The sequence below is a fragment of the Catharus ustulatus genome, chromosome 10 (assembly GCF_009819885.2).
Source record: "Catharus ustulatus isolate bCatUst1 chromosome 10, bCatUst1.pri.v2, whole genome shotgun sequence".
Taxonomy (NCBI): Eukaryota; Metazoa; Chordata; class Aves; order Passeriformes; family Turdidae; genus Catharus; species Catharus ustulatus.
In genome coordinates this window covers 23,270,894-23,290,973 of record NC_046230.1, presented here as the reverse complement: position 1 = coordinate 23,290,973, position 20,080 = coordinate 23,270,894, and positions in this window count along the sequence as shown.

Genomic DNA, 20,080 nt, shown 5'->3' with positions numbered 1-20,080 from the left:
CTAGAAGTTGTGGGAGGGTGGGAATTTTCTTTCTTCAGGAACATAAAGGTTTAATTTCGAGCCCTGAGGACAGAAATAACCAGGCCAAGCAAAGCTGTGTCCATTTGCACCTCTGGGGCAGGTGTGCAACAGTGGCTTTGCATTCCTGCCAGGCACGAAAAGCATCCCTGCAGCACAGCAGTGTTAAAAATTGGCCTCTGCCTGCATCTCCTCAGCTCTGAAATTAAGGTGAACTGATACAAAGAGCATCAGGCAGTCAGGAGGGAAGGTCCCTGCTTTCTGTCACCTCCAGAACCACCCTGGGAGCCCAGAGAGCTCAGCCAAGCCCCTACCCTGCAGCTCTGCCACCCCAGTTACACACCTGGGCTGGGAGCTGCTGCTTTCATTTCCCTGGGCCCTCGGATTATTTTAATTATCTGACTCAGATTTAGAGTTTCTCAGAGCAAGGATAATTTTTCACCACTTAGAAAGCATCAAGCATCTACTCTGCGTGTAATTGAGGTCCTAAAGTCATTAAGGCAATAGCACAGGAGAGCTGTAAAAAATTATCAGAGAAAATAGAGACAGAAGAGATAAGATGCAGCTCTCTGGGAAAAGGAACAAAAGTACTTCAAAGTTCTATTCTTCGAGGTTTTGGCTTAATTAATTAACTCTCCTCAGCTTGCTTTGCTTCATATAAACTGCCCATGCCTGGGGGTGTCCAGGGCCAGGTTGGACACTGGGGCTTGGAGCAGCCTGGGACAGTGGGAGGGGTCCCTGCCATGGCAGGGGTTGGAATGAGATAGATTTGACAATCCCTCCCAATCCAAACCATTCCATGATTCCATGGCTCTCACATCCATGGCACTGATGCTAAAATGGCTCTGAATTAATGAACACAGATTTGACATTACCCATTATGAAGTTATTCTGCAAATGTGTTCTTGCAGGAGGAGATTTAATTTGCTTTGAAGTTTACGTGATCCTGGGGAAAAAAAAAAACAGGCTTTGACCTTGTAAACAACTCTGCACTTAGGATTTACTTTTTAAAAGCATTTGTAAACCTGAATAGTCCTCCTGAATTCAGCGTGACTCAAATCTCTGCAGGATTTGGTCTGGCAAATTACACATGCAAATTATTCTACAAGAGGATATTTTGCAGATTGACTTAAACTTGAGGATGAGCCAATATAGTAACTATTGCACTAAGATATGTAAATTGCCTTGAATAAAGCCCATTTTCTAGTAACAAAATATTTTCCAGGAGAGATGAGATGACAGACACTCAAGCAGATACTGCAGAGAGCAGCATCTCCTGAGCAAAAGCTGCCTCTGAGGTAGGAAAGCAGCTCATTGTTTTCTTCCTACAATCTGACCTTGCTGCTTAATGAATAGCAAAGATCCCGGCAGAGAAAGAATTGAAGCTGGAGTTTTTAGAGAAAGTACCTCTTAAAACATTTCTGTCAGTTTAGGCAAGCACTGAATCCTCAATTACTTTCCCCAAATTTATCCAGAACAGGTATTAAGCTGGGAAATGGAGGAAATGAGGTTGTCTGCAGAGATTTCTTGCCCTTCAGACTCAAAGAGGAAATTAGTGTAAAACAGTGCCAGAATAGTGGTGTTTTTTTAATATTCAAAGACACACAAAATATTTTTTTCCTTTTTTTTTAGTTGAAAAGATCCATGACTGCCATGATTAATGTTTTGACACCCACCAATGCAATCAAGCATCCAGCTCAGCTAATTCCATTTGCATGTGGCTTCCCTGGAGCACAGGGATGGGTTGGTACAAGTGGGAGCTCAGGCTGGGGGTCAGCACTTCCTTACTCTGAATTAATGACATCAAACCTTGGGCACAGCACAATCCTGGGAAGAAAATCCCTGCAAACACCAGGTTCTTCTCTGGGCTCACACTTGCATTTGTTTTTTAGGGTTAGAACAGGAAACTCAGGGGAAACCTTAAATTTGGAAGTGAACTGGCAAGTGACTTCACTGCACTCCAACTATTTGGTTTAAATCAGATGAGGATTTGATTGCTCATGGTTCTAAAACATTGCAAGAGCATCCAAATGCCTGGAAACTTCAGCTGGATTGCAATCAGGGAAGGAAAAAAGTATAGAAGTGACCTCCCTGATTTTGGTTCCTCTGATGAAAAACTCAGGACAAGCTGGAGAGAGGAGATCCTGGTTAGGACCTAAGGATGTGTAAGGATGAGATCCCAAGTAATGGCTGAAAATGCTGCTCCCAAAAAAAGGGAGCACATTGGAAAAATCTAATGGCAACAGCAAAGACAATTTCCCTGGATCTGCATTCTGTGTACACACCTTCCTTTGGAAGAGGAGGTTTCTTTTTCTGCCAGCTTTGCTTGCTGCTTATTTCTTTTTATTTTTCCTCCACATTCACTGACAGAGTTGTTTTGTTCAGGATCATGAATTTCTTTTGGGAACAGCCTCTTCTCATCAAATATTGCTTTCAAGGCTACAAAACAGGGCTGAATTCCACATCAAAAACAGGGGAACATTTGGTGAGGTGCACTCTGAAAATCAGGCTGCAGGAAGAATTTTAAAAAATGAGGGAGGCAGAGCTCAAGCACTGCCCAACCCCAAGAAAAACACTGGATTTCTGCTTCCACTTCTGCTGACAAGTTTAGATTTTTGGGGATTTTTCTCCCAGTTAGGGAACTGAGACTTGTTGAGCCACAGTGTGTCCATCTCTGCCTCACACCCTTTGAATTCATTGGCCAGGTCTAATAGATCTGATGGAATGGAAACATGGAATTGTTTAGGTTGGAAAATACCTTTAAGGTCATCATGGTCAGTGCAGAGCCAGCCCCATGTTCACCACTGACATGGAAGGGTGAGGATCTCAGGGAGCAGAATTCCTGCAGAACAGGAGAGCAGGGGATGGATGGATGGATGATGGATGATGGATGGATGGATGGATGATGGATGGATGGATGGATGATGGATGGATGGACAGGGATGGATGGATGATGGATGGATGGATGGATGATGGATGGATGATGGATGGATGGATGGATGAATGGATGATGGATGGATGGACAGGGATGGATGGATGGATGGATGGACAGGGATGGATGGATGGATGATGGATGGATGGATGGATGGATGGTGGATGGATGGATGGATGGATGATGGATGGATGAATGGATGGATGGATGATGGATGGATGGACAGGGATGGATGGATGATGGATGGATGATGGATGGATGGATGGTGGAATGAATGATGGATGGATGAAGAACTGCCCTTCCTTGGGGAGGTTCCTGGGCAATCTCTAGCCAGAGCCAGCTCCTTTTTGGGCACCAAAATCAAACCAGTCCATCTCAAGGGGGAAATCCCTGGCAGTGTACCTTCACCAGTGCTTTTGTAACTGCTGATTCCATTTTATTCTTTCCCACTTAGACCTTTGGACTGAAGATCAGCTGCAGAGCCTGAAACACCCAAAGAGAGAGGCCTCCCACCCTGCATGTGCTGCCCCTTCCAAAACCTTCTCTGTATCCAGCAGAACTTTGCTTTTGACTTTTTCACATGGGCAAATTCATCCCCTGCTTAACTCAGGGAGTCTGGACTGGGTTTTTCCCTCCCCTCCTCCTCCTCCAAGTCTCCATTCCTTTAATTTATTAGAACTCCAATGCTGCAATTAAGTACTAAAAAAAAAAATCAAATTATCCTCTACTGAAACAAGAGCTCTAAAACTGTTCCCTGAAGGCCTGCATGACTGAGCAGGTTTAGCCTGCAGCCATTTATTTACAAGGATACAGCAGGATGGTCTCCAAGGATTCCTCCAGTCCTGGACAAGATTCCTTCTCCTCACGTGCATCCATCCCTCCTGCTGAAGCCAGACTGATTCATGAATAAGAATAAATGCAATTCACTGAGCTGTTACTATGACACCTGGTAGTATCTCAGGAGCAGAGTGGGCTGTGCTGATTTCTTTGGGAAAGGAGCCTGAGGAGTTGGAATTTCACACACTCAGATATTGTTAACAAGATGATGAGCACAGATCTAAAATTGCTGCAGCCACTCCAGCTGAGAGTGCTCTTGCATTTAACAAGCCAGGAAAGCAGCAGGCAAAGGCTGGGTTTGATGCCCCAGTGATTGTTATCACTGCAGAGAGCATTAAATAAAATCAAATCAAAAGTACACAACGCTCCTGGAGCCCTGCTCGTTACTGACCAGGTAGGAAACGATGCCCTGAGTGCTGAGGGGAGAAACATCCAGCAAAACATCCCACACAACTTTTTGTCCACACTCTGGAATCTCACCTTCCAGATGTAATTACAGCATTTAGCTCTTGGGAAAGCTACAGGACTTTATCTATTGATTTCTGTAAGTGTAGGACAGAATTTGCAATGATTTAAAGGAATAGGATTTGAAATGTGTGAACTGTGTTTCTAGCTTCAGTTAATTAAAAGGTACATTAAACTAAAAACAAAAAAAAGAGGCTAATTAATACATTACCAGGTTTAATACTTAATTTCACATATAAGATACCCTTTAAACACACCCTTAAATGAGAAAACTTTTGACTGGGAATTGTTAAAGTTAGCAGCAAAAAAAGAATCTGATAGAGATTTACTGCTAGCCTGATCCTAAAGGCAGCAGAGTGGCTTTAATGAGCAATGCTTCAGAGCCTCACACAGCAAATCAGCTCCAGTGCCCACGTCTGCAGCACAGCAAAACCCTCAATATTCGGTGACTTTCAAATCAAAACCGGCCTGAGTGGGATTTGTGTGAACGATCCAGCTCTCTGCAGAGGTCACTGAGAAGCCAGGGCTGTTTGGAGCTGGAATTCACTCTGCCAACAGCTGGGCTTATTTACCTTGGAAATGGGGTATTCACACACTGCACTCGAGCTGGGCTTTCCAAATTGCACTGCCCACACGATTTTAATGGCTCTACCCCTCATTTAGCTCTCGTTTTGAGCAACTCAGGGTGACGTGGAAGTGCCAGACCGATTTTTCTTTTGCTTGATGAGGGTGAGGTTTGGATAATTAAAACTGAATTAGTGAGGAAGCTCTGAAGTGCTGGAATTGTCTGTATAAAAATGGCACATTGTTTACACCTGCCCTTGCACAGAAAAGCAGTGTTGCTGCTGTTATCCTTACAGAGAAATAACATCCCTTGGTCAGGTGAAACAGGCACTGATTGAAAAAAAAAAAAATCACAGCTCGTGTGATGATTAAATCAACTTCCAAGTGTTTAATTTAGAGGTTGCACACTTGGCCCTGCTGAGTCAGCTGCAAAGTGTCCAACACAATCAGGTTCTTTCACCTCATTTCTTCCTGGGAGCTCAGCAATCGACCTCTGAAATCCATCTGAGCCAAAGTGGACTCAGAGCAGAGCTCCAAATTCCTGCTCCTGCAGGGTGGCTGTGCCATGTCCTTCATCCTCCAACCATGGGAGCTCTCAGGTCTGGACAGGAGCTTTCCTAAGGAATAGGAAGGGCTCCAAAGCCTCCAGGAGATGCAGGGGCAGTGATGGAAGCACAGCCAGCTGCTTTAGTGCATCCAGTTCAGCAGCTGCACACACCCTGCCCAGTGCTTTCCAAACGGACCCAGGGAAGCCTCTCCTCTTATTCAGCACAAATCACCTGGTGCAATCCCCAGGTGCAATTTTCCTCTCATTCTCCCGTGTATTTCACAAATTAAAGTCCTTTTTCTTGGGTCAGACCCATTCAGGAGCCAGTATTCCAGGCTCACATTTCCATTTACCCTGTGAAGTCTGATGCAGCTGAAGGAAGTTCTGATGTTTCCATCACATTCAGGGGGTTCTGGAGCATGCATTTACAGAATAAGGAAGTGTTGAGATAGGATTAAGAGTCTCACCACTTACTTGAAGCCTCAAATCAGCTGCTAAGCAATAAATCTTGGAGTTCTCTATTACCTTCATCTCATTTTAGCACAGATGGTAAAAGCTAGTGACCTTTATATTTTTTGTCTTTCTGTGCTGAGAGCTGGAGTAATGAGAATATAATGAAGGTCTCTTTATTTTCCTTCAGCCTGGGAGGACAAAGATTTTCCCAGCACTGCTCCTCTGTCTTTTCCCCAAAGTATCTCTCAGGGAGAGGAACAAAGTCAGACTCATTCATGCCATCAGTCTGGTGACCTCAAGACACCCTTCAAACCCTGGAGAACCAAAGGGAGTTGTGCTTCTGTGAGTTAAATTATCTCACCTTTATAACACCTCTCTACCAGGCAGATAATGTAGTTACAGGCAAAAGGTGTTCAGAAACTCTAAATAGAGAAAAGGCATGCTTTGTTTGGGGTTTTATCCTCCTTATTATCTTTTAGGGGAAAGGAAATGTTCCATTTCTCTCCTAAAACTAGTTTCCACTTCAGTTAAAAGCCCAAACTTCCTGCTCTGGTGGGATTCTTCCCAGCTAAGATGAACACAGGGAAGTGCAGTAAGTGCTGGGAAACTGGGCCAGCCTCTTGAAGACAATTAACAGTGTTAATTACTGCTTTGTTTTGTGCAGAGAATTCCACCCTGAGAAACATTCAGGTGCAGCACATCACTTGCTGCTGAGATATTTTGATGCCACCTGAAACAACAGAACCAAGGCTGGGCTGGGATTCAGTTTGATCCTGAACCAGCAGCAGGAATGAGATAAATGAGATAGATAAATGAGATAAAGCTGTGCTTGCTGTTGGTCCCAGCCCTGGTGGAGTGCCCAAGGGCAGGAAAAGGAAGGCAGTGTGTCCCTCAAGGTCAGGATCATGGGGATGGATCCTCCCTGAGCCTGCCCTTAGGTCTTGCTGTCACCTTCAGTGTTTTCCTGAGCTTTAAACTGCCAGATCCATCTGTATTTGCACAGCTTTTGGGGGGAGATTGTTCATCTATGCACAGTTTATATATTTATTTAAAATATTGATATAGTTCTAGACACATGGAAACATGGCTTGGAGCAGAGCTGGAGGAAGGATTCAGGATAAAAGATTTATTTTTCCTGCCAGCCAAGGAGGAGAGCCATGGAATGGTTGGAAAGGATTTTAAAACTCATCTCATTCCAGGCAGGGACACCTTCCCCTCTCCCAGGGTGCTCCCAGCCTGGCCTTGGACACTTCCAGGGATGGAGCATCCCCAATTTCTCTGGGCAAGAAGCTTTCCCCACCCAGAAACAGCCTCTGCTTCCAGAGGAGAATAAAGGGATGGGACACACAGCTGTGCAGCTTTTCCCACCAAACACAAGCAACAAATCCAGCTGCAGCAGTTCAAGGTCACACCAAGAACCTTTTTAATCCAAGAGAAAGTTTCTTCCCCATTCTGGAGGATTTCAAACCAGGTGAGGAGCAATCTGCAAATCAGATGTGACACAGCCTACTCCTACAAATACAAGATGTTTAGCAAGTCAGCCAGAAATCCAACTTACATAATAAAGCTTCTAATCAGCTTCTTTTAATGAAATTTTAATTATGGGGAAATTAGTAGCTGGTCTAGAGGTTTCTGCATTGCCATAAATGTCTCCAAAAAAAGCACAAAATCTGAGAAATACCTCAAAGTGCTGCAGAGCTGGAAAGTAGGACATGTTGATGGGATCCCAAAGCAATTTTTACTGAAAGCATTATTTCTGAGGAATCTGGCTCCAACAAAAGAGCCAATCCCTCGTGAGGCCACTTTCTAGTAAAATATTTACAGGAACACCCAAAAGCCTGTTTCTTCTCTGTGTGCTTTTAGTAAAGATGTACCAAAGGTGGAACAAGTTCATCTGCTTCTCTTCCAGGCACTCTGAAAACTCAGAATTTTCTGCCAAGGCCCCACTGGGCAGGAGGTGGGAAAAGGGGATCCCACCTCTGCTCCAGGCTGGGAACAGGCAAAAAATGGCAATTCCTTGGGAAATTGCACCTTTTGGGCATTTTCTGGTTTCATATCAGAATAATAAAACTTATAGAGCTGGGGCCCAATTCAGCTTTATAGAGGGACAATGCTCTGGAATTGCATTCTAGATTGAAAATGTATGAAAAGTGCTTTTCTCTCCATGTTCTTTTTACTCCAGCAAATATCCCGTAGAGAATTAACCCCACATACAACAAAATCACCTTCAGGTCTAATTCATTTAATGATTCAAATGGAGCTGGGAAATTCCATTTCCTCTTTGCCCATCACAAGATGGTTCAGTTCTAACTGGGGGGTGGGGAAAGCCAACTTGAGAAAACAAGAATTTACTTAAAATCTAATTTCTGTCAGGTTAATAGACAAATGCTTCAAATTGGAGGCAGCTTAAGGGTTTTCTTTTAACATCAAATCTTGGCTTCCCTAAAAAAAAAGTCTGAAACATCCTTTTTTTTTTTTGCTTTTTACCTAATTTTGATATGTCAAAGCATACCCCTGCATAAACCCCCTTGTATAAGTTACAAGTAAAATAACTATCTCCAAAATTAGGAGATTCCTCATCAAAATAAAAGGAGCTGCTTTTCTTCTTGTCTTCATCCTCATCAGCCTTTGTTCCTGCACTTGTTTTTTGCAGCATCCTTCCTGTGAAAGGCAAGCTAGATTTTCAATTTGCTGATTTCCTTCCAAAAAAAATAAGGAGGAAATGTTTGCTTGAAGCTTGAATAATTTCTTGTAGTCTTCAAATAAAATCAGCAGACTCTCCTACAGATAAATATATCAGTTGTCATCCTTTTCCTGGAAGAAAAAAAGAGAGGAAGAAAACACATCTCTCCCCTGAGACATCTGCAGAGCCATAGTATTTATTTCTGCCAGAGAGGTTCTTAAAAGTGTTGTTTTTAGAAGTCAGGATAGCTCCCAGACCACAGCTGCTTTTTATTTATATTTCATCTCTCTACCCAACTGCTGCTAAAGAGGGAGAAGCTGTTCCTGAGATCTTCCAGCCTTCCATGAGTTGTACAGAGAGTGGGGCTGGGACCTTCCCACTGGGACCCAGCACTGAAAAAACATTTTCAGGATGGAAATAACCAGGAGAAGCTTGGAAGCTTCCCAAGACCCATCACTTGCTGTTTGTAATCCTGGGCTGAGAAGGGAAAGTCTCCTCCTGCTCATCTTCTGTGGGTGGGAGTGGGAAATTGGTTTTTGTTGAGCTGCCTGCTGGGCACTCATGGGGATGGAAGGGATCCCTGGACTTCCCTCAGCAGCTCAGACCTGCACTTTGAAGCTTTGATCCGTTTTTCCCTTTGCTAAAACCAAACCAAACAACACCAAAAATGAAAGCCACAAGTAAAACCTGATTGATTTGCCCTTGTCCTGTAGGGAACAAAAATAAGTGGGCTGATTTCCTTGCACTCCAGCTGTGTTTTCCATCATTTCACTTGCCTGGAGATCCTGAGTGCAGCCTGAGCATCCCACCCTGCCCTGAGCCCCCTTGGGAACACAGATTCCAGCTCCAGATCTCCCCTCAAACACCAAAAGGGCTGGGCAATTCTGCACTGAAGGGTTCTGAATTCTGCCTCTGCTGTGCACAACCTCATTGTTCCAGTCACTCCTTAAGCATTGACTGGGACAAACCTGCAAATCAATTCCCTCCACAGGAAATGCATCCTGCAGGTGGCTGCTGGAAGGATTCATTTCCCTGCACAGTGCAAAATGAGAGAGAGTTACAGCAGGGAAAAAAAAAAAGCTCCTTTCAGACCTGTACCTCTATTTCCTATTCATGAATACAGTGCTCCAAAGTAAATCTCATTTTGTAAACAGTTTTCTTTATAGGACCAAAAAGTACCTGGTGGAACTGGATGTAGATGGGGAGGGGGAAAAGCAATAAATCAACAGCCTAATGGACAGATTTCTGTGAGCATAGTAAATAAATCTGCATGTTTTCCAATTGTTTTACAGACACATGGTTGAAAGAATGGCCAGGAGGAACAACAGGGGATGTATTTCACTTTCTCCAGACAGAAATCAGCTGCAGATCCCACACAAACCCAGGATGTGCTGTCACATACATCCTGTGCAACCCCAGTGACTTTAGCACAGTTCCATGGGCTGCAGGCTGCACACATTAGGATTCTGTGTTTGTTGCCAGGCTGGGCTTAGACTATTTAAATTCCCTGTCAGGATCAGTTATGGTCAGATCATTTCCCATAAAAAGAGAAATGGATCCGTAACAAGACTTAATGCTTTGTTGTTTGAAAAACTATTTCAACACACTATTAAAAACTCCAAGGACTCTAATTGTCTCCTCCTTAAAAAACCACTTCAATTAAAGTTTGCTGCATAATTAATATATCACAGCCATTAATAACCCCTAAATGATCCCTAAATTTCATTTTATTCATTATGGACAAATTGAGCTGACTCATTGTACAGGAAATAGTTTAAAACACCTGTCAGGGAAATATTCCTTCCACCAACTAGAAAGAAAAGCCTCCTGAAATTGGTGTCACTCATTAAAATCATCTTCAGCCATTGTGTGCCTTGCACAAGTCCTCTAAGCACGATCACGGGGCTGCTTTAGTCACTGCTCATCTCCAGGAGATATTCCCAGCTTTTATCAAGGAGCTTGTGTTTGTAAATAGGCAGCACAAAAAGGCACAGCTCATTTCCCCACTTTTGTACTGAGCTGCTTCATGAATCCCAGTCTCTTTTGAGGAGAATTTGCACATTCACGGGGTTTTATTTTAACGAGCTAAATCCTGCTGAAGAGATTCGGATCCCGGAGATTAATCACGGAGTTTCATTCACTGGGAATGATCAAACCCCACAAACAAGGCAGCAGATGGTGGCCAGGGGAGGCTTCCAGGCCCTTCTCCAACGAGCACAACCCTGCTTTGAGCATCCCAGCCAGGTAAAGTGGCCTGGCTCCTTTTGGAGCCCCAGAGATGGAGAATTGAAGGAAAACACTCCCAGGCACACAATGGGATGCTTGGGGTGGCACAGCCAGCCCTGTGATCCCTGCAGGTCCATTCCAGCTCAGGATATTCACAGAAGGGTTTGGAAGGGAATTTAAAAATCATCCAGATCAACCCCTGCCATGGTGACATCTCCCACCATCCCAGGTGCTCCAGCCCCAGTGTCCAACCTGGGGCACTGCCAGGGATCCAGGGGAGCCACAGCTGCTCTGGGCACCTCTGCCAGCTCTCACCACCCTCCCAGGGAACAATTCCTGCCCAAAATCCCATCTCAACCTATTTTGTCCGTGTGAAGCCATTCCCCCTTGTGAAAAGTCCTTTTCCTTCTTTCTTCTTGTCCCCTTCAGTCCCTGCAGGGTCACAGTGAGCTCACCTGTCCAGGTGGACAATCCCATCCCTCCCAGCAGAGCTGCTCCATCCCCTGCTCATCCTGGGACACCTCTGGGCTCTCTGCAGCAGCTCCAGCTCCTCCCAGGGCTGGGGCAGCTCTGCAGGTGAGGTCACACCTGAGCACAGGGGCAGAATCCCCTCCCTCACCTGCTGCCCACGCTGCTTTGAATTTTGATATTCCACAAATTCCTCTCACCCAAATGTTGTGTCCATGACTTCTGGAGGGGTTCTGTGAGCCTGCAGAACCCACAGCCCCTCTGCTCTAAACCCCTAACAGCTCCACAAGCTGATTGTTCCTTTGACATATCAGTGACATTCACAGCACCATAAACCTTGCTCATCTGAAATATTTAGCTCCTTAGCAGCAGTCAAACAGACATGCATCCAGCCTGGCACATCCACACTGTAGATCACTAATTTATTTCTTACAGCCCTCCTGGGTGCTGTATGTGCTGAGACAACTGCATTCCCAGAAATGGGCATAAATATCTGTATTTATTTTCTCATCATACTGGCTGGGGAGTTGTGGGGGGGAGAGAGAGAGAGCCAGAATAAGAATCACACAGAGAAAATGGCTTGAGAAACACTCTGGGTGCACTTCCTCCAGCAGAGTGCTCGACATTATTCCTCATCTGCCGTGCCACAGCTCAGAGTGGGCCCTAATTATGGATTTCCAACTGGCATTATGGTTATTATAGATTAGATGTTCATCTGTAAAGACTGTCAAACCAATGAAATTTTCAGGTTTTGAGTAGCCCCCAGGGCAGGGCTCTGCAAGGCTGGCTTTCCTGAGCCGTTAGTTTTATTTATAGTCCAGGACTAAACAAGGCAGGAATTAAGGGAATGCTCCTCGCTGGAGGTAATGGGATGGAAATGCTGATGTAGGTCTGTGACAGCAGACAGGAGCTACAGCCTTGAGGAAATATTGGAAGTGTGGAGCTGTGCAGAGCAAGCTGCACCTCAAGGCTGCTTTTTGTCACTCTGACAGGACAAAGTTGTAAATAATCCCCCCACAGTCTGCACTCAATTATCAGTAATTTAGTGGCACCCAGGATATGAGATGCACAGGAAAACACAGCAGTCACCTCGAGTTCTCAACAAAATCTCTGGCATGAGCTGTTTTCTCACCTGGTTTGGGTTGCAGAGGCTTTGGAGGATTGAAGCACAGCTCAAAGGTTGGCATTTTCCAGGCTGCTATTCCAAACAGCTTTTCCATCATAGCTCCTAGGAACAGCATGAGGTTTAGATGAATCAGCCAATCTTGAGCTGAAATTACAGGATGGATGGATGGATGGATGGATGGATGGATGGATGGATAGATAGATAGATAGATTCTTATAATATACATATGCTCCATCAAAGTTCCCCTTTTTAGAGCAAGCAGAACTTGCAGATCCACATGGGTTTGATGGTGGTCAGTGAGAAAAAAAAAGAGTGGGGGAATATGATTTTTAGAAAGATAAGATTATTAAAATATTGGTAAAATTTTTCTAAGGAAGTGGGAAATGAGTCCTAAAGGCTTTGCCATCCTGTTCATGATCAGCACTGTGGGTGCCATTTCTCACTGCCCTGCTAGACCTGGAATAAAGAACAATTCCAGTGTCCTTAAAGCCAGGATAGCAGCTCTGGCTGTGGCTCCTCTCAGTGCCTGTGTAATTGCCAGCTCTATTAGCAGAAATTGAACTTGCAATCATCAGGATCACAAAGCATCTGAGTGAAAGGCTGGAATGTTTCAGCTGCTGTCTGTGCTGCAAGGAGCTGCTAAGGAGGCACCCCAGCTGAGCACTGAAATTCCCAAAACCCCCCCATCCAAAGGGAAATCAGTGAGGGGACAAGATAACACAGAGCACTGTTTGAAATAGTTTAAATCTTTTGTGTGTGTACACTGTACTTTCATGTGCCACACAGAAATGTTGATGTGAGAGGCACCACTGTCCTGTGAGCCCCTGCACTGTAAATCACACATCCCACACCAGTACTTCTATTGGGGAAAAAAACCTGTGTGTCCACAGTGCACAAACTCAATCCCAGTGCACATTTGTCCTTGATATTCTAAAGGATCAATGCAGTGGGGAGTGGAGGGGTTGGAGTGGCCCTAAGGAGGAGGATTTGGGGGTGCTGGTGGATAAAACCTGGCCATGCTGTGAGCTGGCAGCCCAAACCCCCTGCCCTGAGCTGAGCCTGGGCAGCAGGAGAGGGGGATTCTGCCCCTGTGCTCAGGTGTGTCCCCACCTGCAGAGCTGCAGAGAGCCCAGGGTGAGCAGGGGATGGAGCAGCTCTGGGAGAATTGGAATTCTTCATCTGGACAAGAGACCCCAGTGCCCCTGCCAGTGCCTACAGAGGCTCCAGGAGAGCTGGAGAAGGACTTTTAATCAGAGCTTGTGGCCACAGGGTAATGGACAATGGATTTAAGCTAAAAGAGGAGAGATTCAGGCTAAATATTGGGAAGGAATTGTTCCCTGGCAGGGTGGGGATGCCCTGGCACAGGGTGCCCAGAGAAGCTGTGGCTGCTGGAAAGGTTCAAGGCCAGTTTGGGTGGAACTTGGAGCACCCTGGGATAGTGGAAGGTGTCCCTGCCCGCAGCAGGTGGAGTGGGATGGTCTTTAAGGTCCCTCCCAACCCTGCCCATCCTGGGATTCTGTGATTTGGTCACAGCTCAACCAGGAGCTTGGGGTGTGAAAACAGGGACAGATTCCCTGTGATCCCTGGGGCAGGGCAGATCCTGCTCCATCCTGCTCCATCCTTCTCCACCCTGCTCCACCCTGCTCCCTCCTGCTCCATCCTTCTCCACCCTGCTCCACCCTTCTCCATCCTGCTCCATCCTTCTCCATCCTGCTCCATCCTTCTCCATCCTGCTCCACCCTGCTCCCTCCTGCTCCATCCTGCTCCACCCTTCTCCATCCTGCTCCCTCCCTGCTCCATCCTTCTCCATCCTGCTCCACTCTTCTCCATCCTGCTCCACCCTTCTCCATCCTGCTCCATCCTTCTCCACCCTGCTCCATCCTGCTCCACCCTTCTCCATCCTGCTCCATCCTTCTCCATCCTGCTCCACCCTGCTCCCTCCTGCTCCCTCCTGCTCCACCCTGCTCCACCCTGCTCCCTCCTGCTCCATCCTTCTCCACCCTGCTCCCTCCTGCTCCCTCCTGCTCCACCCTGCTCCACCCTGCTCCATCCTGCTCCATCCTTCTCCCTCCTTCTCCATCCTTCTCCCTCCTGCTCCACCCTGCTCCATCCTGCTCCATCCTGCTCCCTCCTGCTCCATCCTGCTCCATCCTTCTCCATCCTGCTCCACCCTGCTCTACCCTGCTCCCTCCTGCTCCCTGAACTGCAAAATGCAGCACCCAGGCTGCCACACTGACCCCCCTTCCCCTCCTCCAGCCTGGACTGACAATTGCTTCCCATTATTCAGGTGGAAGGCTGTAATTACCCTCATAAAAGATGCACAAATAAACCAGTCACAAACAAATTAATCCAGTCACACCTTGCTACTCCACGGGAGTGTTTTATCTGTGCTGGCTTAAACACGATTATTATTTCTAATAGGTCGAGCTGAGTTTTGAACAGAGCTGCCATAAAAGTGCTGCCTGCTGACAAATCAAAGGTAAAGCAGAAATTGCTGCAGACCCAGAACTGAACAGGCCCCTAGCATGTTCTTATCAGATCATGGCTGCAGGGACCCAAACAGACACAAAAATCATTCCAATATCTCATTATTCCAAAGAGCAATGACACCCTGATGTCAGAGACTCAGATCTTTGTCTCTGGGACTGAAATGTTCCCACTGAGGAGGTGTGGGTGCTTTCCCAGTGATGCCAGCACTCACACAGAGTTCTATGAAAGCCAAGGAATCTCCAGTGAAGCCTTTCAGTGATAAAACTCTTTCCACTCCTGTTTATCTATTGATTGGGAAGAGACAAACTGAAGCAGACAGCAAAATTTCCATCTCCCCAAGGAGCCCCAATAGCAGGATTATATCAGATACAGGTGGACATGGCACTGCTACAATCAGGGAAAACAGATGGCTGCCTCTTCACCAATGGCAATTTAATGCCTGATAGAAATTGGAAGCAGAAATAATCACTAACAAAACTCTTATCTTTAATTTCACCAGTTGCTTTTAGGGAGAAAAAAAGGGTGAGTCAGTGAAGTGATCCCAGCTGAAAAGTGACAGTGTTCAATGGCTTGGTAGGAAGAAAAATACACTGATCTTCACCAAAATAGAGACCTTTAGTCCTGTTTTGTGTGCAGAATACAAATAGAATTTAGTCTGTCTGCATCAATATTTTATAGAGTGCAACAGAGTTTTGGTGTCTTTAGATTATCACTGTGTTTCTACAAATAAAGCTTCACTTCAGGAGTCCAAAAATAAAGAAAAAACATATCAAAACAAGCATTTAGATGATGCAGTTTGAATGAGGTGAAGTTTAGACCCAGCTCTCTGTTGAAAACAACATAATGATGAACATTATTCTTGGTTCACTGCAAACATCACGGACCCAGAGGTTCAGAGGGAGTTTGGGCTGCTCAGGAGCCGTAATTCCTGTGCAGGCACATGTGGACAGCAGCAGTTTGTCCCCATCCCTGGGAGCAGCTGGGAGCTATTCCATAAAACCTGTAAATACTCTGAATTCTCTCTGCACAGCACAGAGAGGGGCAGCACTCTGCCCTCACAGAGCCCTGCCAATACCTGCTGTTTTCCTTCCTGAATTTCAATCCCAAAAGGCAAAGATATTTGTTTGGAGAGTTTGAAAACAGACAAGGACACAAAAGCAATTTATTTTTATTTTTTTCCCCCCTCATTTCACACTGTAGGATTGCAGTGCAAGTCTTCCCCTTAGCCAGAGCTACATCTGCACCCTTGGAAATCCTCACTTCACAAATACAATGTTTGGAAATGATGTCTCAATATTTTTCATGAGGAAAAATAGCAGAGAAGTGTTCTTTATCATTTCAGTGCTCTGATGATGCTGAACCATTTTAGAGAGCCCTTTCTTGCCTACTGCAAAGCAGAGAGAACAAAGCCTCAGGAAGTCAATTCTGAGTCAGTGCAGTGCAGTGAACACCTGGACATGGACAGATCCACAGCTTGCAATGGGAATTATTGAGGACAACTTCTGCCTTAATTTGCAAGAGATCTGGGAAGGCATTTCTGCAGTTTTTAAAGCAATTTAGTGATGTGCAGCCAGACCCCAAATCTTCTCCCTGCTCCAAGTTGCCACCAGCCAAGGGAGTTACTCAGCTTAGAGGAAATCAGGTTTTGATAGATTTTTATGTCTTAAAAACACCCTGCAGCAAACAATACATTTCAGCAATCTGTCTTGGCCTGTTTTTCTTAGAACATGGATGGTACCTGCACCAGCAGGGCACCTTTCCATCCTCCTTAGTGCCAGGATCCAATGGGTCTGTTCTTTCCAACATCAACTTTGTGGTGACAGTGAAATCAGACTGCTAATTAACAAACAGAAAAAAAACAAACTAAAACTAAACCAAGCCAAAAAAACCAAACCAAAAACCCAAAAACAAACAAAAAAGAAATTAGGCAAAGCAGGAAAAAAATGCTCTGTTATATTCAGAGTCAATAATGCACTGAAAAAATAAAGCAAAAAAGGAGATATAAGCAAAGAAAATCGGGTGACAGAAATCAGTAGCTCCTGTTGCTATATCACACCCCTCTCACTATGGATTTTTTATCTGTATAACAGTTTTTCCTGGACTAGTCCAACACCAAGCTAAAACCAATAAAAATAAAGTCTGTACCTTGCTCTACACCAATATTTGCTTTTCCTAGGCTGTTTTTTGGTTAATTTACAGTCTGGCTCCTGCAGATTAAAACAGCTTTGAAAAGATGCAGTGTGGGGAAACACTGGTAGCACATCTCTCTCAAAGGCAATCTAATTCATGCAGTGATAATTTATATTGACAGGACTTTGAGACAGGAAGCATTTGCCATTGTGAGCTGGAATGATTTCACCTGCTGGAGTTCCCACATGTGCATAATCCATGGCAGGAACCCATTTCAAAGGTGTTGCATATGTTTGTTTTATGTCTGTGAGGTTCAGGGAGGCTCCATCTTCAGGTTTTATTTACAGGACAGGAAAATTGAGATAAGGAATTCTCTTGCTGTACCAGCCCTGCTGGATTCACTCAACCTCAGCTTCTGGACAGAAATGTAAAATTCTGACTGTTCTTAAAATTTGAACTTCCAGATTATTCTTGGAAGAGCATCACCATTGCACCTGCTTTTTTTCATTATTATTTAAAGCAGGGTTATGGTTTTGTAATGAGCTTTTTCAAAGTGGAAATGGAAAGCAGGTCCAATACTCAGAAGACCTGATGAGACCTAATGTTCTAAGGCAGAACTTTTGTATTTAGACAAGCCCTAATGGAGCACTAAGAGAAGCCTCTTTTCCAGGAAATGCATATTATTATTACCATTTATTAGGGCTTCTCTGAAATAACCTTCCTCTGAGAGCACTTCTAATTAGACAAAGCCAAGAGCTTAATTCACATTAACCTCAGCTCCAGCATCCTGGGTAATAATGGGGAAAGGCAGAAGGGCACAGGCTGGATCTTTGTACAACAGAGCAAAAAGAATGGAACATTTTAAAGAGTTTTCATTAGGGAGAGAAGTTTCTGCCTGTGAGGCACATCCAGAACCAGAAATGCATTGCAAACCTGTTAATTGTTGTTACCTTTGAGCACAGCAGCACCAGCACAGAGCCCACTCCAAAAGCTCCATCCTGCAGGGATAAATGTCTGCATTTATCCAGGGAGACCAGCTGATGCCAGCTCTCTCTAACTGAGGATTCTTCCCCTAAAATCTTCCTGGACTAGTCCAGGAAAAACTGTTATACAGATAAAAAAATCCATAGTGAGAGGGGTGTGATACAGCCACAGGAGCTACTAATTTCTTTGCTTATATCTTCTTTTTTGCTTTATTTTTTCACTGCTTTATTGACTCTGAATGTAACAGAGCATTTTTTTCTGCTTTGCCTATGCTAATTTGTTTTTTGTTTGTTTGTGTTTGGGTTTTTTGGGTTTCCAAGAGCCTCAGACAATGCAGGGTTTTGTGGGCACTGCCAAAAAGGGCAGCAAAACCCACGGAGGTTCTGTAAGGTTTCTGGCACAGCCTCTGTCATTTAGCTGGAAAAAACTGAGTTAAAACCAGCAGGATTTCCACCATATGTTACCCAGCCCTTGAGTGGAGGATTACAGGTCATGGTTTGTGTGAGTGACCTGGGTTTGGGTGGGTGATAAATTCCAACTCCATTTCCACAACAGCACTGCAGCATTTTCCTGAGCAAGGCAAAGAAAAAACAAAACACAAGGTTTGGCCATTTCCCACCAATGTGAGCCAGGAAAATCCCTCAGAAGGCTGAAGGGAAGGATGGGGCTTCCCCAGAGCTTTGCTGCTGGCACTGAGGTGCTGACCCTCAGCATCCCCATGACAACAACTCCAATTTCCTGCCAGGCTGCAAAGGAACAGCAGCTCCGTGTCTCAGCTAATTACCTGGGGACAGCAGGAGCTGCTGAAATAGAGACTCTGCCTCTCTACATCTTCATTAAAATCGTCTCATCCCTTTGTGCTCTGAACTGGGAAAGGGTAAAAGCTGGAATGCAAATCACGCACAGCTCTGCATTGATTTTTTATTTTTTTTTTTCCTCCCCACCTTTTCAATTCATTGAAAAGATTTCTGGTTCTGAGGGGACAGCTGGGTCACTCCTTTGGAGCAGCAGCAGGGGCAGAGCAGGGCAGCATCTCAAGGACAGCCCCTGGAAAATGGAATTTAGGGAGGCTGAGGAGACAGCAGCTGAATTGAGAAGTCATTGATAAGATCACAGTTAAAAATTAGGAGAAGTTTCATTTAAAATCCACCATCACTGGGGTTTTTTCAGTGCTTTGGTGCAAGGACAACAAACTCCTCCTGTTGTTTGCTGCAGGCTCCCATCAGAGCTGGGCTTGCTGCTTTCCTTCAGAGCAAAGCCAAGGAATCCCCATCAGGGGTGATTTTCAGCTGCACTGTCACAGCCAGGGTCCTGTGTCTGTGAATTCAACTTGGTACTCAGGAGCATCCCTGGGAGTGTCCAAAGCCAGGCTGGAAGGGCTTGGAGCAGCCTGGGACAGTGGAATTGTCCCTGGATGGGATTTAAGGTCCCTTCCAACCCAAACCCTCTGTGATTCTGTCATTACCTTCCAAATTCTCTTCACAAAACTTCTCACTATTCCATTTAAACCCAAATTTAAATGTTGTATTTCTTCTCAGCACCAGTAAAACCCGAGAATTTACCCTGAGGTTTGCAGGCAGCACAAAAAAACAAAACTGCTGGAACCTCACAGCACAAACCAACATTTGCTCTTATCATTTAAAGCCATAAATATAACTCTGATCTATTCCAACAAATCCTGGTCAAAGCATCAGAAACCTCTTCCTGTATCCCTGTAAAAATCCATTGAAGTGAGGCAGCATGATGCTGCCCTTTAGAAATTCTTATTTAATTACTGAAGCCCATTTGAGAAGGAATACACTTCATACTTCCCCAATTACAAAGTCTGCTTCTGCCCTTAGAAACAATCTCAAGCAGAGCCAAAACTAAGCTCTGATTATAATTAAATTTCCTTTTACATGGATGTTGGTATTTTCTTATGCATTCTGAGCTCTCTGCTGATTATTGGAGGATACTGAGAGGGCACAGGGTGCTCAGAAATGAAAGGAAGAGGGATAAAAAGGAGAAAATATTATTTGATATACTAAGGAATCATGCACTTTTGCAAAAATATGCTGGAAAAGTTATGGGGGAAAAAGTTATTTTAAAAAATCATGGAAGCTATCATAATATCACTGATTTCAGAAGGTTTAATATATTTTCCTTTATAGAGATAAA